Source organism: Nyctereutes procyonoides, unplaced genomic scaffold, assembly GCF_905146905.1.
Source record: "Nyctereutes procyonoides isolate TBG_1078 unplaced genomic scaffold, NYPRO_anot_genome, whole genome shotgun sequence".
Classification (NCBI taxonomy): Eukaryota; Metazoa; Chordata; class Mammalia; order Carnivora; family Canidae; genus Nyctereutes; species Nyctereutes procyonoides.
This window is the reverse complement of record NW_026575142.1, coordinates 1,461,327-1,487,464: the sequence shown is the minus strand read 5'-3', so window position 1 is coordinate 1,487,464 and position 26,138 is coordinate 1,461,327. Positions and strand designations below refer to the sequence as shown.

The 26,138-nt window shown below is 38.3% G+C and overlaps 1 long non-coding RNA gene across 1 annotated transcript in view; it reads left to right on the top strand.

The window, feature by feature from the left end:
* The first annotated feature begins 211 nt into the window (after positions 1 to 211).
* LOC129498727 (uncharacterized) overlaps positions 212 to 26,138 on the top strand; it is a 75,684-nt gene continuing 49,757 nt past the window's right edge. Inside the window, exons 1-2 of the long non-coding RNA XR_008662188.1 lie at positions 212 to 289; positions 21,437 to 21,498. This is a non-coding gene — a long non-coding RNA (uncharacterized LOC129498727). The remainder of the gene's footprint in view (positions 290 to 21,436; positions 21,499 to 26,138) is intronic.

The window sequence follows — 26,138 nt, the reverse complement described above, 5'->3', positions numbered from 1 at the left end:
TTCTGAACCCATGAGCGTTCTAACATTGAGAGAACAAGGAACGACATAATCTGTATTAGGAGCCATACTTCTTTCAGAGAATTACAGATACAGAAAGGGAAGAAGATCAAACGTATCCTCTGTGTGTGCACACACGAGCACACACACACACACACACACACACACACACAGACGTATACATGTATTTATTGACTCATGTCTCTTACAGGGTCTCAAATCACTGACATTCCCAGAGCAAGGAATGTATTTGGCGTTCAGAACCCATCTTTGATTTCTAAACCAACTAAAAGTAAGTAAATTTCTTGGCAAAATTGCTGATTTTGGGCCTGCTGCTGGGAAAGAGTTCGAAATAATCTTGTATGCCAGAAGTAAGGAAGTGCTCAAAGAATGATGGAGGTGTAGCAAGTGGACACGGCAGTGACCAAGTTGTGAGAACTCTGAGTGTTAAAATATAATAATAAACAGATTATAGCATGTAAAATGATTTTAAAATTATTGAATAAATAAATTCAAAGAAGAGAAAGCACTCTCCTGTAACAAAGTAAGAGTAGTGAGGGATTTAGGGAACCCTATCATATTTTAATAAACCCCACAGAATGGTCTTGGTGAGTTAAACAATATAATAGTGTTCATTTCATCTGCTAATGATGAATTACTCTGGGATCTAGTTCTTACTTGAATAAAATTGGCTGCAGATATTGTAAAATTCCCAGCTTGCTAGTTTTCTCCTACAATGATTAACCATATATGAACATGACTAAACTGATATGATTAGAGGGATAACCCTTAGTCATTATAAATTATTTTATGTATACAACTCTCAAACTCATACATAAATAAGTAATATATGAATACTAATATATACTAAATAACAGTCATTAATAACACATTGCTTGAAAAACACCTTGTATCAGTGCCCTCATACTATATATAAGAGCCTCAATCTAGATGAGTGCTACAGTCCATGTTCCACTTAAAATGGGAAATCTGATAAATGCTGCTATTTCTTTGCTGACAATTTTATCTCTGAAGAGTGAGCAAGACTTAAGGGAAACTGGTCCTATGAACAATGATCACAGAACAAGAAGTGTTGGTTGGTGATGTGAATGGGACGGAAACAGAGATACTAATCATATCATTAAGCTGCCTGAAATAGTTGTGGAAGGCAGTATTCATCATTGTCAGGCTTGTACGATAAATTTGGGGAAGGAGCATTGTAAGATGTTAAGAAAAATTTCCACTTTATCCCATCATAGAAAATTTAGATTTCTGAAAACATGAATTTATGACATTTTGCCTTAAAATTTCTCAGATTTCCCATTACTTACAAGATAGTCTGAAGCTCTTAGCATTTAATGGTATAGTCTGGCCAAATATTTTACTTGTATCTCTCAATTGCCTCAGGGTCCCATTCAGTTTCTGTAAGCATGCATACATACCACCCTCTGCTACACACACATATATACACATGCCCATACACAAAATTTATAATCTCTGTCCTTGCATTGTGTATTTGCAATTTTCTAACACAATCTGCTTTGTGAAATCTCTTTTCCTTTGGAAATTTGCTCAGCCTGGCATGTTTTCCCACTCCATCTTATCTGTTGGGCAAATCCAATATTTCTTTCAGGACATCTAATATTTTTTGTCTCTAGGTAGTCTTTTTTTTTTTCTTCTAGGTTACAGTTAGTTTCTGCATCTTCATGGTTCTCATTACTTTCAGGATACCTTTCTTAATACATATCTAAGAATTAAAAAATTACAGTCTCATGTTATATGATGAGCCTCTCAACGTTAGAAGCTGTAACTTTGTTCTCCTTTGACTTCTCAGTGACATTCACACTCTATGGATCAGACGCAAGTAAATGTTGTTTGTGAGAATCAAAATTTATATTCTGGTCATATAGTCATTAAACATAAGGTGCACTAAGACAGAATAGTGCATGGCCTTCAGTAATTGATGGGTAAACATTATAGTATAATAAATATATGTTGAACGTTTACAATTACTTCAGTTTAATTTAACTGAGGGCCGGAAATAGTGGAGATAGAGGATAGAACAGAGCACTATTTAAATATGAAGGGTTCAGAGTTTTCCCAAACTGATGATAGATATCAAGAAATGACATGAACATCAAGAATTGTAAATTCATCTGGAAATACACCTAGCTACTCCCTAGTAAAGCTGCTGAAAACCAAAGATAGAGACCATCTTAAAGAGAGTATGAAGGATGAGAACATAAGCTTCCAAGGAGAACCATTAACACAGACAGATTCTTTCTCACACTAAACTGTGGAAAGCAAAAATAGAATGATAGCTCCAAATGGGGCAAGAAAATAACTTCCACCATAGACTTCTGTATAGAACAGAAATTACCCTTCATAAATTAAGGCAAAATAGAGACCATTTTAGGCAAGTGATAATTTTAAAAATATTATTGCCAGTGAACTCACATTAAAGGAAATACTAAGGGCATTTTCCAACACAGTATTTATGGATGATGTATTTAGAAAGGGTTAAAGAAAATGAAACTAAAAGGTAAATTCAAAACACAATGCAATAAGCTGTTAAAAATATATAAAGAGCTAAGATACAGGGAAATAATAGCATGAACTATGGGAAAGTATTAAATGGAGTTGAAGAGTTTTGATGTCCTTTGTGCATGATAGAAGTACTAATATATATTAGACTTACTGACTAAAGGGTGCATGTGGCTGTAAAAATAGTTTAGAAAGAGAGGGAAAAGACAATACTAAATTAAAAAAAATATGTAAATGGCAAGAAAAGAGACATACAGGAAGAACAGATGGGGAAAGTAGAAAACAAATAACAAGATAGCAGAGGTACCTAATTATATTAGTAATTACCTAAAATGTAAGTGAAATTTAAACATTCCAATTAAAAATTAGTGTCAAGAAATAGGTTGACCTAAATATATATTGTTTATAAGAACACAAATAAATTGAAAATAAAACTATAGAAAAGATATATGCAAAGAAAATTAATCAAAAGAAAGCTTTCCAAAAACAATTTAAAAACTTTTTTTTTTAGTAATAAGAGTAAATGCACTGCTACATACAACAGTGTGGGTGAATCTCTGAAATGTAATTCTGAATTACAGTATCTATAGGTCCACTCACATGCCCTTCAAAAATAGCCTTAGTTAACTATGGTGTTAGAAGTCAGGATGCTGGTTGACCGTGACGATGAGGATGATAGGGATTGAAAAGGAGAATGTGGGGCATCTGTATTGCTGGTGATGTTTTATTTCTCATTCTGAGTGGTGATTCCACAGATACATTCCCATTGTGTTGATGCATTAAGTTATCCATTTATGGATTATATTTCTTCGTATATATCATATTTAAATAAAAGGTTTATTTTTTAAGACTAAGTTAGTGTGAAATTCATAAAGAATTTTGAAAAGGTTAGCTTATTAAAGATAACATAAGGCCAGAAGTAATGTTAATGCATCACACAAAATGCTTGTTATCTGAGTTTATATATTTGTGGCAGGGATGGATAGCAAAAATTGACTTAAAACATTTTAGCAAAAAAACAAAAATCAACAACAACAACAAAAAAACACTTTTTAGCAACCAAAATTTAAAATGCAAAATTAAAAACACAAGTTGTACAGTGTTCATGAATTGAAGATGAATTATGAATCAGAGTAATGCAAATATTCTTGGGTCAGAGACCACAGAGAAAATTCTTGTTCACCCTCAAAAAGAAAAGAAAAATGTGCAATGTACTGAATGTTATCTCTAACAATAAATTTGGAGTAAATATGGGGATGAGTTTCAAAGGACTCTAAGTCTGATTCATTAAAATAATAATAATAATAATAATAATAATAAAGTATATGAAAGGGATTTGAGGGGATGGTTTTGAAGCAAAATCCTATGCTAACATTTTAAAAATAGGCCTCTTTAGTCTATCTAAAGAGAGATTTCAATATGTCCCCCCAAAGAATTGAACATAATATTTGTTTTTGTTTTTGTTTTAAATTTTATTTATTTATGATAGTCACAGAGAGAGAGAGAGAGAGAGAGAGGCAGAGACACAGGCAGAGGGAGAAGCAGGCTCCATGCACCGGGAGCCCGACGTGGGATTCGATCCCGGGTCTCCAGGATCACGCCCTGAGCCAAAGGCAGGCGCCACCCAGGGATCCCCATAATATTTGTTTTAACTCAATTTTCATCAGTCCACTCTGTCAAGGTCACTCCCTGCCGAGTGCTTGGAGCACGGCTCTCGGGAGCTGCCAGTCTGCGCAAGGCCATATGGTGCCACCAGCAGGGGAGCAGGAGGTAAGATTAACATCCCCTGTGAAGTGGCAGGAGCCTAAGGAGCGCAGGTGCCTGACCAGAAGGCCTCGGCCTATCTACACACAGGTGGACAAACATAGTCCCTGTGATGCTTCTCCCCACAAAATAAAAGCTTAGGATGTCTTCCAGCATGTATATGGATCGAGAATCATGCCCACCGAGTTCCGCGGAACGTAGGATGATTGCCAACTTTGATCTGGAAATGTTTCCGTAAATGAAACCCCTGCATTATTGCCTCTCCCTCCCCTTGTTCTACCATCATCCCACTCTCAGAAGCCCCTAATAAACGCTTGTGCTATCATTCACCCTGTTAAAAGCTTACATGTGTTATCTATCCACTTGGAACGTTAAGCAGTCCAACCCTAGTGGCGGTGGTAATAGTCACCAAACAGTGAGCACTCGTGTGTGCCGGGTGCTGTATTAACATCTGTACATAGTCATTTAATTTAATCCTCCTAACAGCCTAAGAATTACCTTAATAGTATTATTTCTGTCTACATACATGAGAAAAATTAAAAGCACGGAAAAGTCAATAATCACCAAATGAAGTTCCAGAGCTAAGGTATAAACCCAGGTGCATATGATTGAATTTGTCGTTTAAACTGAAGGTATTGCGGTTATATTTTAATTGGTGAGAGAACTGAGGTTTAAAAAGGTAGCGTAAGCAGGGCAAAGTCATGTACGTGAAAAACCACGTAGAGTAGAGTTAAATTCAGTTCTATTTGACTTGCAAAGATTGACATCAGGGACACGTTTCTTTGATTGCAAGTGTTGCCATCCTAAGCCAACGTTTGTACCATCGCTGGGGGTTCTTCTCCGTCACCGACGGTGCAGTGCTACGGCGTTTCGGCATCTGTTCTGCATCGCACCATGACTCTCTGCAGGTGTCCTCCGGTCTGCGGCATCCCTTAGAGGTACATTTTCTCACTACCACCGTTTTACAGATAAGGATATTGAGACAGAGAAATTCGGTAACTTGACTATGATCACAAGACTAGAGATTTAGGTCTTGAGAATCCAGAACACAAGATAGTTGGCATAATCAAGGAACCTGATTGAAAAAAAAAAAAATATATATATATATATATATATATATATTTTTTTTTTTTGAGACGTTCCAGCCAACATTTCAAAAAGTGAAATTCATGGTAAATAAATGTAAGTTAGATATCCATTACTGCTTCTCATGGCTCAGTTTGGTTAGAGATGCAGAAAGACTGAGGTTTCCAGGACGGCCCGTGCGATGGAAGTGGAGATGTTGTTCGACTACCACCGACCACCTGACAGGCTACACACAGGTCCAGGGGCCCTAGAGTGGCTCCGCCGGTTGGGCCTCCAGCCCTTGGCTTCTGCTCAGATCCTGGGCTCAGGCTCCAGGGACTGGACTGAGGGGGAGGCGGGTTTGGGATTTGTTCCCTGTCCTGCTCCTCCCCCCACTCTTGTGGGTACCTGCTCTCTCCCTGTCCCAGGAGGAGGTCAGTGTGACAGTCCCACAGGCATCCACAGTTCCTGTGACTCAGCCCAAGGAGCTGAACGCATGAGAATTTCTGGGACTGTCGTGAACCATCATAACAAACATCATAAAACAGACAATGGGATCTGGCTTTCCAGGAGGTACAGATGAAAGAGAAGTTAGCCCAGGTAACTGAGTCATTACTAAAGTCCCTTGGATGAATTTTTGAAGACCCTGGAAAGGCAGACCAGCGTCTAAACAGCAGTTGCTTGGTGCCATCCCGCCATGTTCGATCCTAGGGCTACTCCAACAAATTACCACAAGCTGAGTTAAAAAACAAAAATTCATCCTCCCGTGGTCCTAGAGGCTGAAGTCTAAAATCAAGGTGTCGGCGGTGTTGAGCTTCCTCTGAAGGCCAGAGGGAAGATGGCCTCCTTGCGTCTTCCTGGGTGTAGGTGGAACCAGCAGCGCTTGGAGGTGCCCAGCGTCCAGAGCCCCCCTCACCGCTGGCTCTGGCGTCCAAGGCTTTCCTCCAGTGGCCTCTGCTCCCCTGGCTGTGTCTCCACAAGGATACCGGCTGCTGGACTTAGGGCTCACCCTCATCCTGAACCACCCCATCCTGCCTGATTATTTCTACAAAGAAATTATTTCCAAATAGCGTCCCGTTCACCATTACCTGGGGTTGGGACCTCAGTCTAGCTTTTTGGGAGGAGATCATTCTTCCCAAGTAGGCAATTTAATAATTAAATATTAACAATTAGAAATCTCTCTTTAAGGAATTTCCTTTAAAGGGGGGGGGGTACATCCATAATGATATCTGGAAATTAAATTTTTACGAATTAATTTTTTCACCCAAAATACACTACTTCCGTCAAAATGGTGGTTTGGAGTGAATCTGGCAGGAGGCCCTGGGATGCCTTTTCCTGTGGACATGGAGCTATGTGTCCCAGTAACGGTTCTAAGCCAACTAGAGCACGACAGAAAGACTTGGTCAGGCCCTTAGCGAAAATGGCCAATGTGAGCTTCCTGAGAAATGTTGTCCTTTGACAAGCCCCTAGAGAACACGAAATCTTTTCCAAGAACTAAAAACACGTGTGAAAGAACTCTGCTAATTCAACTCAGCTTTTCCCCCAGTGAAAAGAAGCGGGAGGAACAAGGAAGCTTCGGGGTTTCCCTCACATACCCCCCAATAATTTACCCTGCTCTCTCTAATTTCTTAAGTATACTCTACCTTTTTTCCCAGCTTTATTGAGGTATCATTGAATTATAACATGGCATGTATTTAAGGTGTGTAACATGCGCGTTTGATACACATAATATGGAATTATTACCACAATAGGGTTAGTTAATAATAGCTTATATAATACTTTGCGTGTGGGGTGAGAACAATTGAGATCTGATTTAACTATAATGAAAAAAAACCAAAGAGATTGAAATGCGACTTCAAAAACCCATGTTATTCATCTATAAACTTATAACTGAGGATTTTAAATACTTTGTCTTCTTCCAACTCAGTTCTATTAATGCAGTTGCACAGATGATTTCTCAGGTGGTTGTGACCTTTACCCAACGCTCAAACACTATGGTCTACTGTTTGATATGCAAAGTATCGCAGGTGGTATGTGATACATAAAAGATCACTGTCCTCGGCCATCGCCACCTTTGTAAGCACACTGCCCACAAACACCAAAACCTACCATACAGTTACGCGTGTTCCTGACCATTAAGATCCATCAGATATTCCCTTTCATTATGTTCTATTGCATTCGGAGAATTTGAGAAATTTTAATTTATTTTTAATAGTATTATTTTAGGAGGGAATATAAAGTGCTTAGTAAAAATTAAAGTATCCATTCAAAAAAGTATGGTATATTAATTACTGGATTCGGTTCTGCATGTAGGCAGGTGAGACTACGTGGTCTCTGTCCTCACAGATCTCACACCATGCATGGTTGGTGAAGAGAGTAGAAATATGCACAAGTACAACAGATATGCTTATTGGCCAGGTGGTAGATAAATAACGTGTTGGGAGATCACAAGGTGAGGAGGGATAAACTCTATTTGATGCATGCAGAGATTCTTCAAAAAAAAAGAAAAGAGGAAACAGGAGACTTTTGCTCGGAACTTTGAATGATCCATCAGACACGTCCTGAAGATCATCCTGGGCGAGCTAACACTGGCCAGGAATCTGCAGGTACAGAAATGCAGCGATGCTCGGGAAGCAGTGTCTAGTTTGCTTTAATGACTGAGAGAGGCCAAGAGGTAGGTCACGGTTAGCTCATAGAAAGCGTTATTGACATTAAGGAATTTGCATTTTGTGTTTCAGGCAGTGGCGAACCATTGGAGCCTTACCACTCCTACTGCTATTCTTATTTAGGTATTTATTGAACACCTGTTACTGTGCTAAGACAGAGGGATATATACACATGAGCCAGAGAGAAATTATGAATCTCACATTATTGAGGAAGAAACAGAAAAAAAAAAAAAAAAAACAAGGAAGGAAAGAAGCATGAGATGATCGCAGGCTGGGATGCATCCCTGGGTAACGTAATAGGAAATAACTGTGGGCGGCCCTCGCGAGCCCATGGTCATTGCCACACTGGGCACCATGTGGGGGCAAAGGTGATGCGTCCTATACGAGGGGACTGAACGTAAACTCGGTGGGGGCCAGAAAGTAGACGGTTAATATGGCAGCTTCAGGAGGTTTTGTAGTCATGTGGCCTCCTCCAGGAGGGGAGAAGGCCAAGAGCGGGGAAGTCCGTTGTGTAACTCTCCAGAGGATTCTGATGGCCCCGGCGTGATGTGTGGTCAGATTACCTGGACATCAAATGATGCCCCCGACTGATAAATTATTTTCTTTTTAAGGTTCGTGAAACTTCAGACAAAAGTCTGGTTTTTAAATTTATTTTTAATTTATTTTTATTTTTTTATTATTTTTAGTGTTTAGACAGATTAAAGCGCTAGTGAACATGTTCTAGTACAAAGCTAGTCTCGTTTTCTTTTTTATCTAATCTAATGCATGCATTTAAATCAAAACAATAGGATCATAAATATGAAATACAGCCAGTCACCGTTGATACAGAAATATAACTTGTAGCTTATTTGATATTCTGCTAATTTTGCTTTTGGAAACACGCTCATTCAGTTACAGTTAGGAGAAAAATTTAATTTGCCCTTAGAGAAAGATTTGGTGTCTTTTTCTTGGCTAGGTAATGGAAAGAGAGCCCGTGTCAATGTGTTGATTCAAGAGTCCCATCAGTGACCCTCTGTAGCCCCAGAGTCATCACTGCTCTGATAGGTTTTCCGTGGTAAGCCTCGATGTGGTGAAAGTTGATAAGGACTTAATTTAATTTACGACTTAATTATGACTTAACTTGAAGGCATAATTTTTGATCCTCATCATGTCTCTAAACAAGTTTCTCTGCAGTAATAGAAGTTTAAAAACAAACTGATGTCTGATGAAGTCTATGTCCACTACACCTTCATTCATGTACTGTGCCAGGCTTACCGAGTTTATGTTAATGTCGGTTTACTGAATTCTAAGAAAGTCATAATTTACAAGAAATATTCATGAACAGAAATTTTCCTTTTTACATCTGAAAGTATGCAATTAAGATGAGAACTTTCTTGCAGATTTAGTTGATTACTTTTCAAGTTTCTGCCTCAGCCTATCAGCCGAAAACTATATTTTGTATCCTAACAGATATATTCCAAGGTGAATAGGCAAGATGAACGAAAAACATAATTTATTCAGCCACTCTAATGATGAAGTATCCCAAAAAATCTTGTCTTAGAAAATGTATTAATGAGTAGTTTGAAAGTTCTCACACAGCATTGGTTATCAAATCACACACACGTGCAGGTGCGTGTATCTCAGAACAACCTCTAAAGCCTGATTTTTAAAATTGAGGTGCAATTGACCTATTAGTCTCAGGCATACACCATAATGACTCAATATTTGCATATACTACAGAATGACCACTATGAAAGCTGATGATTTTATTACAGTCATTAGATTTTACGGAATGATGCTTCCTTTTGAAGCGTCCTGGGTATTAGTAATAAGAGAACAAACTGACAGTAAAACCAAGGGAGGTGGGTAGGGTGACGGGAACTAGGGGATGGGGCTGAAGGAGGGCACCTGTAATGAGCACCGGATGTCGTGTGAGGTGTAGAATCACTCTACTGTACACCTGGAACTAATATCACACTGTATGTTAACTCACTGGAATTTAAGTAAAATCTTTAAAAAATAACTTGCCATAGATATTACAAATAAAATGTTATATTCTATTTGCAATATGATCACACGTGCTTATTTAAATATTAGTTTTTCAAATAGAAACCTGATTAAGAAAGAGCTTAATCAGTCTTTAGTTTTTATTTATTAGCTTAATTGATTTTTAAAGCTGATTTTATACATCAAAATTATTCAGATTCCTTTCTTTTGGTGAGCAGATGTAGTTCCAATCAAGTTTTATGATATTTTTCTTCTACTCTATTTCCCACATTAATTATAAGTGCTATTTTTTATTAATTTGACAAGATATCAAACAAATTTTTCTAATATTTTGTTAGGAGGGGTTTCACGTATGTTTTATAAAATGCAATATGAACAGATAAAATATCTGAGTAGAAAACTGTCAGGCAAGAGTAATGACAGGAATCCTAGGGATACTGTTTTGAACACAAAACCTAACCCTAAGTCAAAACTTCTAGAAATTAAGTTCAATGTTTATTAAGCCCTATTTTTATCTCTCATTAGAAGGAAGTAAATTGTCAAAAAATGTCAAGGCTGATAAAGGCAGGGAAAAAGAAAGTGTGAGAGGTAAATAGAGAGATGATGAAAATTAAAATCCTTGCTTCATATCAACATTTATATATTACTTCAGTATAGTCAGGAAGTAAAAGCAAAAAATTGTAAAACTGAAAAAAAATATAAACTGAATGGTGTTTCATTGTTAACAAAGTTTAGGCTATGTTTGTAGTTTTCAAATGTCCCCACTCTTTCATGAAGAAATCTTTAAAAAAGATGAACCTAATTATTGAAAATTCATAGCACCGTATCATTCCTAAGGTTAATGAAATATATAATGCTTAAGTTAATTTTATACTTTAATTTTTATATAATTTCAACAGAGAAAGTATAAGAATAATACAGGCCGCTTGTACATATTTCTTTTAGATTCATAATTTGTTGACGTTTTGCCCCATTTGCTTGTATGCATAGAAATAAATAGATGGGATTTTTTTCCTGAATTTTTGGGAATAAGTTGGAGATACTGTGTTTTTTGCCACTATGTGTTGTTTTATAGACAAAGAACGTAATTCTCTCCCATAACCACAATACAATGATCAAAACCAGAGAATTTTAGTATTAACATATGCCCTCGTATAATCCGTATTCCATATTTCAGAGGTTATCAGTTGTCTCAGTGACATCTTTTGTGACTTATTTTTTCCCTGATTCAAGAACCAATCTAGGGCTACAAAACTTATTTAGTTATTTGTTTAGCCTTCTTTTCTGTGAAATAATATCTAGATTTTCTTAAGCTTCCTGCCCTTACCAATTAATTTTTGAAGAGCGGGAAATGTATTTTACAGATCTTTATTCAGTTGGGTTGCATCTTATGATGAGATTCAAGTCATGCATTTCTGGAAGGAATCACAGTGGCACGATGTTGTTTCCTTCTAGTGCACCAGATGAGGGGTACATGGTGTTGGTTTGTCTCAGTATTGATGCCGGAACAGTATGTTTTCAAAATCTCTTTCTTGCTCAGAGTTGAAGTTGGGTAGAGAGCTGCCGGTCAGCTTCTCTTGCAGGATCCTCTCAGGGCTTCTAGGCCCCGGATAGGACTTTTAAGAGAAAAACATGTGAAATGTCTTTTTTTTTCTTATAAACAATAAAATAGTTTCCTAAGTTCTGACTATCCTGTATAGGACTTGATGCATATTGCTATTAGTTTTGAAGGTCTGAATCCTGTCTTCATAGGCTTCTAGTGGCCAGTGGTTTTGCTGAACAAAATTGAATAACATCAACATTTTTTATAACATTTTATAACACCCGTTCCTTCTGCAAATTTTCAGTTCACCATACATTATTTTTCAGTGATTTCTGAGGGCATATTAGTTTCATCCACAGTCAATTTGTGAGTTTCTATTATTCTTTCATACTCCCCAACTATTAGTGATCATTTATGTCATTTCCTGTGCACGACAGTCACGCTAACAGCAAAACTGCTTATGTATTTCCTCTGTTAGGGAACCACCTTAACCCTGGACCTGTCCCTTTTCTTTCATCACCAACCGTAGTTTCACATTTTCCCACTAAACTTTATATGAGTCATTCTCTGCCATCTGGTTTCCATTATAAGATAACCTCTATCTGATTAGCAGCTTTTTTTGCTGATGACCTCATATATTTCTTTCTTCTCTTTTTGCACAAATTAATTGAAAAGTGTAGAGTTTCCCAGAGCATGCTGAAACTCTGGAGAAGCCTGAGTTTAATCACAATGTGAGTATACATGGCTTCTCCCAGAAAACTCTCCTCCTTGTCTGAAACCACTCCGTTTCCTATTGTTTTACTTCAATAAATAATGAAGTCTCAATACCTCACTTATTCTATATCCTAGGCTAGAGAAATGGTGTCATTTCTTTAAGTGTTTGGAAGAATTCACCATAAAATCATACAGGCTTACCGGCTTACTTTTTGCAATGTTACAATGAAATAATTTCTTTTATAGATACAGTCCTACGCAGATTATCTCTTTTTCCTCTTAAGAGCTTTTCGTAGTTTGTGCCTTTCATGGAAAGGGCCCATTTCATCTAAACGATCAAATTTGTGAGTATAGAGTTCATCATGTTTTTTTTTTAATGTTACACAATCAGTAGTGATGACCCCTCCTTCATTTCTGATATTAATAACTTGTGTTCTCTCTTTGTTTCTTGGTTAACATGGCTAGAAGTTTATGAAATGTATTGATCTTTTAAAAAAAAAAAACAGCTTTTGATTTCACTGGTTTTCCCTTTTGAGAGTGAGAAACTTGTCGGGTTTTACTCTAATGGGCACTGTGCCTCCAGCGATTCAGCAGAATTACTCTGCAAGTGTTTCTTCCAAAATGTGACTCCCGAGGCTTCGGCCCCCTGCACGGGGAGTCTCGGTAGACGGTGACTCTCTGTTTTCACTTGTCTCTGGATTCGCGGATGGTGGTTTGGCTGCAAACTCAATGTACTGATGTTTCCAGGAAAAATCATTTCAGTTTGTTCAGTTATTTTCTAGTTGTAAGGAAGGAAGGGACAACCTTTAAGCGAGCTCTTTCAATGTCAGTGCCGAAACTGGAAGTGTCTCAAGTGTCCTTTGTTTTACAGTGTAATTTCCCATCTGTTTGCCCCATGCTGGACTCCACCTGACAGGGGGCCTCTAACTCCAGGCCACCCCTCCTTCCACCAGGTGATTGCACATTCCACATGTAGGAGAGGGAGCGTGGTGTTAGGGTCCTGCTCTAGTGATAGGGTTTCTCACGGGTCATGCAAGGTCACACAGCACATCTCAGATCGATAAATACGTAGATGATTCCCTTCCAAGTTAGCTCTTTGGCTTTTCTTGCATTGTCTAGATGCGATGCGCTGTCTGGATACTTAGAGAGACGTACTGCTTTCAGATGATTGTGGGCCCCCAAAGAGTTGGAGGGATGGTGCAAAACGTCTCATCCCTGTGGCCGCTGGTTCTCTCAGACCCACTAAGGCCCACCCAGATGGTGCCTGACAAGTCCTCTTCTGGATCCCAGTCTGCTCCTTTGTTATCCCCCCTCGATCATCCCTTCGGTCTTTTATTCTCTGGGCTTCGCCCTTTGCGCCCCCAGCTCCAGGTCAGATGTGCTCCTATTCTGGGTCTCCTTTTGACTCATCCAGGAGCAGCGGCCCTTCCACGCAGGGGGGATATCAGGCCTTGGGACTTTCCAAACAGCAGAATCTACAAGAAACACAAAATCGATTGCCTCGAATAAGAAAATGATGTTGATGCTACAATAAAACAGCCCATGCTGTGATCTGTGATTCCTTATGCAGTCGAGACCCAGCTTAACCCTCTTCTCCACCCTCTGCCTCCTCTCACCCTGCCCTCCCTCCTGCTCCTCAGACACACGGTAAGTACCCGGCCCAGGAACTTTGTCCTGTGCTTCCTGCCCTCGCGGGCACTTCCTCCCTCGCTTCATTCTTGTCCCTGCTAAATGTCATTGCATCTTAGGTCTCTCCCCAAGTAACCTGGACAGATAGCTACTGCTCCTGGCCACAACCATTACCTTCTACCTCTTCATGTGTTGTTTGGTTGAATGAATGAACATATGATGCCATTGTTTTTTTTTTTTTTCTTTACCATGTTACACCAAGAATTCCTTCCTTGCCTAGAAGAGAAAATAAGGAGAAGTAAAATCCCACCTCGTATATATAATAATATATTGCAAAAAAGTAATAGCAGAAAAGGAACAGGTGTCCTCACAGGAAGTAAAAGAAGATATGATATTAGTTTGAGTTGCCATAAAGGTTTTTGAGAAGAAATTTAATGTGAGACTCAAAAAATTAGCAGAAGCTAATTATGTGAAAAATTGGAGTGATGAAGATTTTTAAGTAAAATAAATGGCACCTGGTGGGAAAGACACAGCATATATAAGTTACCTGAGAGACTCTTAAGGATGAGACAATCAGTAGGGAGAAGACATTCATGAGAAGAGTGTGGGGAGTGAGGTAGGGGTCGGAACATAAAATGCCTGGTAGGTGTGTGTATATCTATCTATCTATCTATCTATCTATCTATCTATCTATATATATGTCTATATAATTTTTAAAAATATATTTATATTAATATATTAAGTATAAATATATTTATAACATATTTAATATATTTATATATTTGATATATTATATTTGTATAATGTTTAATATATTTATATATTGAATATATTAAATATAAATATATTTATAATACATTTATCATATTATATTTATATATTATTTAATATGTTATTTTTGTATAATATTAGATATATTTATATAATATTTAATGTATCAAATATGAATATATTTATGGTATATTTAATATATTATAATTTTTAAGTGGATAAGGAAGCCATTGGATAACTGTAGGCACGAGTAACAAAGCAATTTGTACTTTTAAATTATCACCTTAGCTACTTTGTGGAAAATGAAATGGAAAGTGACAAGATAATTAGAGACGAGAGTAGTCAGGAGATTACTGCAGTACTCCGTGAAGAAACGACAGTGATCTGAACCAAAACTGAAGAGAAATGGATGATATATACTTTTTGCAAAATAGAATCAAAGTGGCTCGGGTTGGACAGATTAGGGAAAGAAAAGGAGGTGTCAGGAGTAGCCCAGTGCTTACGTGTACGGGTGGTGGATGAGGCCAGTCACTGATTTAGAAAAGTCTGTGGAATAAAAGCTCTTAAAAACAAAAGGGAGGAAGGGAACAAATCAATAGTTCAGCATAGTTGTATTAATTATGAAATATCTAAGGAACAGCCAAGTGGAAGTTTGGAAAGTTAGTTAGAGACCCAAGTATGGAGCTTGGAAGAGGGTTTTAGCTAATGAGAGGTCATTAGAGGGGAGTTTTTTTAATGCCATCTTACATATGTCTAAATGATTTACTTCGCAAATATGATCTAACATAATATATCAATCATTTGAGCTCTTTCCAGTAGGGTGCCCTATTTTGAGTATCATATGGAACAGGGAGATAAGGACTCACAGTCATGGAGTGTAGACTATTCGCAAAACACTACTAGATGTTTTACTTTTTTTCTTTTCTCAATGATGCTGTATGTTTAGTTACTACATTTCACACATGGAAAAACTGGGACTTAAAAGTCTAATTAAATTTGTCCTAAGATCACTCGTATTGTAAGGGGCAGAACCAGGATTCAAGCTTAGGTTTTTGTTATTAAAACCATTCTCTTTATACCCCCGTGGTATAAATACGTATTTTTTTTTCCTTTTCTTCCTTCCTGAGAGTTAACGGTAACAGTAAATCGTCTCCAGAATAGAGGCAGGTACAGTGATAAGGACGGGCCCACCTGGAGCTGGTGAAGTAGCCTCCCTTCCTAGAAGCTAGGACTACCGTGAAGTGCAGCCCTTGTTTTCTAGGAGCAGATGATGAAACGGTGGTATGAGGTGAGCAGCGTTTCCATTTACTTCCTAACTGAGAATGTATTTTCTTCATGACTAATTTTTATAAGTTTTAGCTTGCCTACAATTTCAGAGAGTCTAGCAAGTAAGTTTGATTATCTTAAAGACCACACACAGGGATGCCCGGGTGGCTCATTGGTTGAGCACCTGCCTTCGGCCCAGGGAGTGACCCCGGGGTCCTGGGATCGAGTCCCACGTCGGGCTCCCTGCATGGAGCCTGCTTCTCCCTCTGCCTCTCTCTCTGTGCCTCTCTCTGTGTCTCTCATGAATAAATAAATAAACTCTTTTAAAAAATAAAAATAATAATAAAAATAAAAACCGCACACATAAGGACTGTGCCTAGTAGCCATTACTTATTTCTAACACAGAAGCTTGGTATTTTAGGGGCTTACATTATTCCTCAAGGTAAGAATTAACTCCTTGATCAAAATTCTGGTACTGTTTATCATTACAATTACCTGGAGGGCTGGTATTTGCTAATCTTGCTATTTTTGACAGGGGACAGGGGCAGTGAGAAACACTGTCTCCTAAGAGGATTTTTCCAGAATGTGATCATGCATTTTTTACAACACGAGGAATTCTATTCTGTTAGCTTACATAAGTCCATCTCATGTGGAATATGAAGTGATATATTCTCTCTCTTTCTCTACTGAGTTTGGAGGAAACAAAATTATAGTACGAGCAGACTAGAGATACCCCTTTGTGTTCTTATTGACATGTGAAAATAACTTATTATCTTTCTGAATATATTATAATACAATTTAAACATTGTCTTTGACAATGTGGAACTCGAAGTTTTTCTATTCCATTCGTAAATCTAATTTTTGCCCTTTCATATTTCAGTGAGCATCTAAAATAGTAAGAATAATAGTGAAGACATTTTTAAATAATGAGATTCTTTTTGAAATAAAATTTCATTATTTTATTCTTTTTTTATTGCCCTATTAGAAAATCATTTTAGAATATTAACATTTTAGGGTTAAAAATATTTCAGGATTAAGAAGGAATGTAGTCAATAATATCGTAATAATGTTATATGGCAACAGATAATGACTACAATTATCATGGTGAGCACTGAGTAACTCATAGAATTGTTGAATCAGTAAATTGTACACTTGGACCTAATGTAACCTTGTGGGGTTTTCTGTTTCAAGTTTTTACGTAAATTCGTTAGTTGGCATATAGTATAATATTAGTTTCAGAAGAGTAGCATTGTAATTATACAAACAATTTGGCATAAAAAAAAACCAGCAGTGCCTAAGCTCCACCCACAGAAATTCAAATTTAATTGGTCTAAGAGAGGGGAAAATATCAAATGATATGATTTTTTTTTTTTACTTTGAAAGGAAAAAAGAAAAAAAGGAGGATAAAGAGGTATGGGTTGTTGAGAGATTATAATATATGCCTTTGAGAGACATTCGAGATTTTTAATGCCTTGCAATTTATGGAATTTTTCCCATTATAGGAGTGATTAAAGTAAGACTCAAAAAATTAAATAATTAGCCTCAGCTGAGATAATTAGTAAGAAAAAGGGCTGTGCATATTTCACATTGTCCTCTGGAATGAAACAGTTGTTTTAACATATTCATGAATCACTGAGAATGAAGAGATTCCGCTCTTTGCTTTTAGTATGTGCTTAGAGATATGTGGAAATCCCGAGATTTACATGGTGAAAGTGGAGAAAATGAAGTCTGTAAAATAAAAGAATTAGCGCCAAGCCGTTTGACAAATAAACAGAGAATCAGCTGTTCTTACCCTGGTTCTTTATTCATACACATGTCCACTTGTGAAGTATTTTATTGCCCAATGAACGTTGTGTAAATAGACCATTCTTCGTTTATCCTTTCATGTCTGTTGGCCTTTTATTGCTTAATATTGTTACAAAAACATCCTTTTTTTGGGCTCATATTTATCAGATATACCTTTTTGCATCACCGTATTTTTAAATACTTTCTAGTCATTGGTTTAAAATATTTCTTTACTACATAAAATATTACAATTTCTTTGTTTTGCTAAGTCAGAGACTCATTCTTCTGAGTGGAATTAGTCCGTATTCTTTGGAAGCAGAACCTGACATGAATTCTGATACAAGCGGTTTATTGAGGAAATGTTCTTAGGAGAATCCTATTAAGGAAATGAGGGAAACAGGATAGAAGTGGGGCAGGGAGCTAATAATCCATATATTTCAGTCTATTCTACTCTTATGTCGACCACATGAGTAGCCCTCAGTCATAAAATTGCCCAAACTTGAGACAAGAGGCACAACTTTGTGTGTATTCAGTATCAAGTTACTCATTGTCTGTAGGCCACCTCCTAGCTAAAGGACGTGGGTTTTCATGCCTTTCTTGTGAAAGTGATTTTCTTTGGACATGAGTAGTTTTCCTAGAAGAGTAAAGCTATGAGCCATCAGGTGCGGGTGGCTAGGCTATGGCTGCACTGGTAACGAAGGGATTGTGCGGGTAGGGCCCCAACAGCTTCCCCTGTAGTCTGGGGCTTACATTGCTCAGGTCATCTTGCTCCTTACATTCATTCATTCCATCTGGGCACAATTTCTCTAGGATTCCTCAGACATACTCTAGGGGAAATTTAAAGATGAGTGTTCTAGGAACACATAATACCCCTGATTTTAAATAAGCCTGTTACTGATACTCATTCTATCTCTACCACAAATTCCACATTTCCATTTCTTCAAGGAAAATCACTGTTGGTTTGAGAGCCTTGCCTGCTGGAGTGAACCTGACAGTCATACCTGGGGTGACCAAATCCCTAGTTATCATGCCTGTATAGAGCCACTTTTGGTGTTCCTGTCCATTTAAAGCCATAACAGTGAATAGAATATATTCTATATAAATATAGAGTGAGATCCTGGCTTATCACTTAGTTACTTACTGTTTTGTTTTGTTTTGTTTTTTTTTTTTTTTGCCCTCGTTATATAGTAACACACCTACCTCTTCTGATGATGAGAGTCCGTGAATCTTGCCAACATGTTAACTCTTTTCTTTGCCTGCTAATCAATAGTTACGAGGAGCCTGGGGTAAAGAGGAGGCCATAATAGCCTTAAATTTAACGAGACCATTACTGAGACCCCCTAATGAAAATGCTCAGCCAACCAAATCCTCTAGAAGCACAGAACTTCATATTATAGGGAAAAGAAGCCCAAATTCCCCAGGTACATTAACAGGCATGTTGGAGAGCATGGGGAGTCCTATTTCGACCCCTTGTTTTCTGTCCATAGGTGGCCTACTTATTACAAAATGGAACTGAAGGATAGTGTACCATCTTCTCAGGGTTTCACAGGCAAGTAGATATTTAGATATATTTCCAGAAACTGTTCCCTTATTATAAGGACAGCAGCCTGTGGGCGATGTTGTGTGTATTAGAACCAGTGAACCATAATTATTACCCGCATTTACCTTCCTTGCCCTAGAGTGGATCCCTTGGCCCTAGGAAGGAAGCTTACAGCCACAATATATCCCATTTGGGGGGACACTGCCCTTTTCAGAGAGGAAGACATTCAGTGTAACCAGCCTTCCGCCTGTGGCTTGTTGATCCTCCCATGGAATGGTGCTGCATGGAGGGCTCTAAGATTATTATTTCTATTTCTTCCTGTGCCCACGTGGTAAATTTATTTATTTAAATTATCTAATTTAATTTATAAAAATTTATTGGGTTAAAATGTTCATTATATTCTCTTAATCCCTTTATTAATAGCTAGAGTATCTGCAGTGATATCTTCCTTGTAATTTCAGAGCAGAATATAATTTCGGGGTTTCTTATTCTCTCCTCTGTCATGCTTATTAGCTTATTTCAATTTTACGAATCTTTTCTAAGAACAAACACTTTTCTGTGTTTGTTTTAACTAAACAAACTTTTTTTTTGTATTAACTAAAATTTTCATTTTATTTTTTCCTTTCTTGTATATTCTCTAATTTTATTTTCTTTTGTGAATGGCAAATTAAGCTTCTGTGACAAAGCTTAGATTGCTTTTATTTTATGCTACTTCTGTTACAGTAGAGCGAAACATGATCTCATACTTGAGGTGATAGATGTTACTAGTACTATAAAGTCATAATAATTTTAATGCTATAAATTGACCATAAATGTAAGGGTTTATTTCTGCACTCTTAGTTCTATTCCACTTACCTATCTATATCTGTCTGTATATCAGCACCACACCATCTTGATCGCTACACCTCTGTACTAAATTTTTCCCTACTAAAATTTGAAATGCATAAATGTGACTCCTCTAAGTTGAGTTCTTTTTTCCAAGATTCTTTAGCCTATTATGATTCTTTTGAATTTCCATATGAATTTTAAGATCACCTTGTCGATTTTTGTAAAAAAAAAAAAGCAGATATTTTGATAGGAAGCATACTGAAGATAGATAAATTTGGGGGAGTATTGTCATCCTAACAATATTGTCTTCCAATTCATGACTATGCATTGACTTCCCATTTTCTTAGATCTTCTTTAATCCTTTTAGCAATATTTTGTAGTTTTCAGTGTTCAAGAAATGTATTTCCTTTGTTAAGTTTATGCCGAATGGTTTTATCCTTTTTATGATAAAAATGAATTGATTATTCATTCAATTTCATTGCTAGTGTGTAGAAACATAATTGAGTTTTGTATATTGACCTTGTGTCCTTAAACTTTGCTGAACTCATTTATTTAATAGTCTTTTAAACAGATTACCTAGGGTTTTCTATAAATAAAATCTTATCATCTGCAAATGTTACTGCAAATATAGATACCTGTTACTTCTTTTGCTTACCTAATTGTCCTAGCTAGAATTTCCTGAACAAGGGTGAATAAAAGTGAAAAGAGAGAACATTCTTGTTTTTTCCTAGTGTTGGGCATAAATCATTTAGTCTTTGGCATCAGGTATGATGTTAGCTGGGGGTGTTAAATAGATATCCTCTCCCAGGTTGACAAAATTCACTTTTATTTCTAATTTGTATAGTGTTTTATTCAGAGAGGGCATTGATTTCATGAAATGCTTTTTCTGTACTCATTAAGATGACCACATGAAGACTGTCTTTTATTGTACTTAGATGATGTATTACATTGATTGATTTTCATATGTTTAAACTAAGCTCACTTTCTTGGATAACTCCAATTTAGTCACGGTGTATAATGTTTTATATATTTTCCTGGATTTAATTTTCTAGTATTTTATTGAGGATTTTTACATATATATTCAAAAAGGATACTGACTTGTAGTTTTATTTTCTTTGATATATTTACCTAATTTTGGTGTCATAATAATACTGGTCACATAAGATAAATTGGGAAGTGCTCTCTCCTTTTTTATAATTTGGAAGTTTGTAAAGGATCGGTAATTTGAGACTCTAATTAACTTGTCTATTTTTACCTATAATTTTCTCTATTTTATCTTTTTTGAGAACCAACTTTTGGTTTCGTTGGCCTTCTTCATTGTATTTCTATATTCTACAGGTGTGCAATGGAGATGTGGATTTGGTTCCAGAGCACTACAATAAAGCAGATATTGCAGTAAGGTAAGTCAAATGAATTTTCTGGTTTCTCAGTGCATATAAAACCTGTGTTTACACTATACTATAGTTTATTATGTAACAGTGTTATGTCTAAAAAACAGTGTAAATAACTTAATTACAAAATATTTTATTGCTAAAAAAAATGCTGGCTATCATCTGAGTTTTCAGCAAGTCATAATCTTTTTGGTGGTAAAAGGTCTTGCCTTGATGATGATGGGGGCTGGCCAGGGTGGTAGTTGCTGAAGGTTGGGTAGGCTGTGGCAACTTCTTAAACTAAGGTACTAAAGACGTTGGCTGCATCAATTAATTCTTCCTTTCATGAACAGTTTCTCTGTAGCATGGAATACTGTTTGGCAGGATTTTACCCACAGTAGAACTTATTTCAAAATTGGACTCTTAAGCTCTGCTACTGCTTTATCAGCTGAATCCATGTAATATTCTAATTCCTTTGTGGTCTTTTCAACAGTCTTCACACAATCTTCCCCTGCAGTAGTTTCCATCTCAAGAAACCACTTTCTTTGCTCATTCATAGATAGCAACTCCTTATCTATTGAAAGTTTTATCATGGGCAGCCTGGGTGGCTCAGCGGTTTAGCACCACCTTTGACCTGGGGCCTGATCCTGGAGACCCTGGATCGAGTCCCACGTCGGGCTCCCTGCATGGAGCCTGCTTTTCCCTCTGCCTGTGTCTATGCTTCTCTCTCTCTGTCTCTCATGAATAAATAAATAAAATCTTTAAAAAAAAAAGTTTTATCATGAGACTGCAACACTTGGGTCTCATCATCAGGTTGTACTTCTCATTCCAGTTTTCTTGCTGTTTCTACCACATCTGCAGTTGCTTTCTCCACTGAAGCCTTGAACCCCTCAGAGTCATCCATGAGGTTGGAATCAACTTCTTCCAAACGTGTTAATGTTGATATCTTGACCTAGTCCCATGAAACACACATCTTCTTAATGGCATCTAAGATGGTGAATCCTTTCTAGAAGGTTTTTAATGTGCTTTGCCCAGATCCATCAAAGGAATCACTATCCATAGCAGCTATAGCTTTATGAGACAGATTTCTTAAATAACAAGGCTTGACTTCCAATGCCTGTTTCTTCCCTGTGGATGCTCAGCTGACCCTCACTTGTCCCATTCAGATACCTTGGAGGGGCAAGGGGCTAAGGAGGCCCAGATCCAGGGTATAGGGGCACAGGTGGTGCAGCTTTTCGGCAGTGTATGTAGGGTGCTTTAGTCTCCACAAAGTGATACATGCTTGGACCCCTGTCCCCATGTTTATACAGCTGAATAAAGAAGAAAAAAAAATAAGACTTGAAAGTTGAAATTTCTTCTTGACCCATGGCCTGCCAAGTGGATGTTGTGTTAGTAGGTATGAAAGTGATACTAATGTCTTGTGTCTCCATCAGAACGCTTGGGTGACAAGGTGCCTTTGTCAGTTAGGGGTAATATTTTGAAACAAACTTTTATTTTCTGAACAGTAGGTTCCAGCAGTGCGTTTAAAATATTTATTGTACATCTGAAACTTAACACTATGTCAACTATATTTCCATAAAAAAAAAAGTATCCAGGAAGTCCTGTTACACACAGATGTTCTGTGACCCAGACTTCACTGCTCCGTGCACAGAGCACAGGTGGAGGAGGTTGAGCATAATTCTTAGGAGCCATAGGGGATTCCGAATGGTTAGTGCACATGGGCTTCAACTTAAAGTCGCTGATTATATCGTCCCGTACTAAGGGAGTCAGCCTGGACTTTGAAACTTTGACGTTAGGAACCGACTTCTTTCGGTATGAATTCCTGCATCGTGTGTTCCAATAGGAGGCGGTTCCATCCACTTTGAGACTGTTGTTTAGTGTAGCCACCTTCATTAATTAGGTGTACTCGGATCTTCTGGATAACTCGCTGCAGCATCTACAGTCAGCCCTTGCTACTTCACCTTGCACCTTCCTTCGTGTTGTGGAGATGGCTTCTGTCCTTGAAACTCACGACGCAACCTCCGCTGGCCTCCGACTTGCCTTCTGCAGCCTCCTCGGCTCTGTCAGCCTGCCCACATCTGAACAGACCAGGGACCTTCCTTTGTGTGTGGCTTGCATTTAAGGGAATGCTCTGGTGGTTTTAATCTCTCCAGGCTGCTGAAACTTTCTCCAGATCAGCAAAAAAGGCTGTTTTGCTTTATTATCATTTGCCGGGTTCACGGAAGTAACACTTTTCCAACTTCCTTCAAGAACCTCCTCTTAGTATTTAGAACTTGGAGAATTGATTGGTACAAGAGGCCTAGCTTTCAGCCCATCTGGGCTTCCAGCATGATTTCCTTGCTAAGCTTAACCAATTCTAGCTTTTGATTTAAAGTGAGAGAGGTGCAAGTCGTTCTTTTATTTGAACACTTAGGGCCCATTGTAGGATCACTAATTGGCTCAATTCCTGTATTGTTGGGTCTCAGGGAATAGGGAGGCCCAAGGAGAGGGGGTCAGGGGAACCGCCACTGAGTGGACTGGTCAGGACACATGCAATATTTATTAATTAAGTTCACGATCTCATTTGGACACGGTTCACGGAGCCCCAAAGTACGTATGGTAGTAAGATCGGCGAACACTGATCACAGATCACCATGCCAAATACGATAGTAATGAGAGAGTTTGAAATTTTTTTTAAAGATTTTATTTATTTATTAGAGAGAGAGAGAGAGAGAGAGAGAGAGAGAGAGGCAGAGACACAGGCAGAGGGAGAAGCAGGCTCCATGCAGGGAGTCCGACATGGGACTTGGTCCCGGGACTCCGGGATCACGCCCTGGGCTGAAGGCGGCGCTAAACCGCTGAGCCACCAGGGCTGCCTGAGAGTTTGAAATATTTAAATAATTATGAAGTTGACAGAGATACGAAATGAGCAAATACTACCGGAAAAAGAGTACCGATAGACTTGTTCTTGTAGCGTTGCCACAAACCTTCAATTTGTAAGAAAGTGCAGTATTTGCAAAACACAAAGTAACAGCAATAAAACAAGTTATGCTTATATTTCATTCATTTCTACTCTGATCTTCTATTTGCTTTGAGTTTAGTTTGCTCTTTGTTTTTTTCCCAATATCTCAGGATGGAAAGATTATTGATTTGAGGTACTTAAAAAAACATGAAATTTGTAGTTGTAGATTTTCCTCCTAGCCTGTTTTAGCTTTTCTATAAGTTTCGGTGTATCAGGTTCACATTTTTAGTCATCTTAAGTTTTTTCTTTCTTTCTTTTTTTTTTTTTTGGAAAAATTTTTTATTGGAGTTCAATAGAGCATAACACCCGGTGCTCATCCCATCAAGTGCCCCCCTCACTGCCCGTCACCCCGTCACCCCAACCCCCGCCCGCCTCCCCTTCCCCCACCCCTAGTTCGTTTCCCAGAGTTAGGAGTCTCTCATGCTCTGTCTCCCTTTCTGATATCTCCCACTCATTTTCTCTCCTTTCTCCTTTATTCCCTTTCACTATTTTTTATATTCCCTGAATGAATGAGACCATAGAATGTTTGTCCTTCTCCGATTGACTTACTTCACTCAGCATCATACCCTCCAGGTCCATCCACCTTGAAGCCAATGGTGGGTATTTGTCATTTCTAATGGCTGAGTAAAGTCCCTTCATCTCCCTCATGGCTCTCCTGTCCCCAGGCTGCCCCGTCTCCCTTGGGGCTCTCCTGTCCCCAAGGTCCCCCCCACCAGCCTGGTCCTCCCCCCCCCCGGGTTCTTCTCTATTCTATTTTTCCTCTTTCCTACCTGTTAGAGGCCAACACCTTCCCCCTGTAGGTGGGGCTGACCTCTGTCTACACCTCAGGGCAGACTTGTAGGTGTCCAGATTTCGTGATGTCCCCTAGGTCGCCGGGGTGGGGGGCAGGTGTGGCGAGGACCCTGCTCCCTGCCAGCTTGCCTGTCTCCCATCTTAAGTTTTTTCTGATTTTCTTTATGATCTTTTCCCTTTTGTCTTAGTCACTGGGGGGTGTGTTGTTTAATTTCCCTAAATTTGTGAACTTCCCAAACTTCTTTTTGTTTTTGACTTTTAAGGTCATTCCCTTGTGCTTGGAGAACATACTGTGTATGATTTTAATTACTCTAGATGTATTAAGGCTCGTTTTCTTCCTATCTGGGAGAATGTTCCCTGAGCACTGGGGGGGGGGGGTCCCCACGGATGCTCGGCAGGTGCGCTGCAGAGACCGCTGCTGGTTTCTAGGTGGACTCCATCCCCCACCTAGAGTTTAACCCAACCCTAGGAACAGGGTCTGCAGGTTTCCAGTTATCACCCTGGAACTGGCTGTGTCACCCCCCTCTTCCGTCGAGGTTCCTCATGGGTTGTGGGACGTCTTGCAGGGCCATGCATGTTCGCTCCCGATGGATGAGGTTTTCGTCGTCCCTCTTTACAAACGGGACGTTTCTGGTCCACAGTCCCTTTTCCTGGTACTAGCCAAGCTCTCCAGGCCTCCGAGGTTTGCTCTTCCCATGGTCTCTGTCTTTCATCCATTTCCTTCCAACCTATTTGCATCTTTAGATCTAATGTTTGTCTTCTTAAGACAATATACAGATCGGCTCTTGTTTTTCCTTATCCGGTCTAAAGTCTTGTATTTCATTGGAATATTTAATCCATTCACATTTCATGTTATTATTGGTGTGGTTGCACTTAT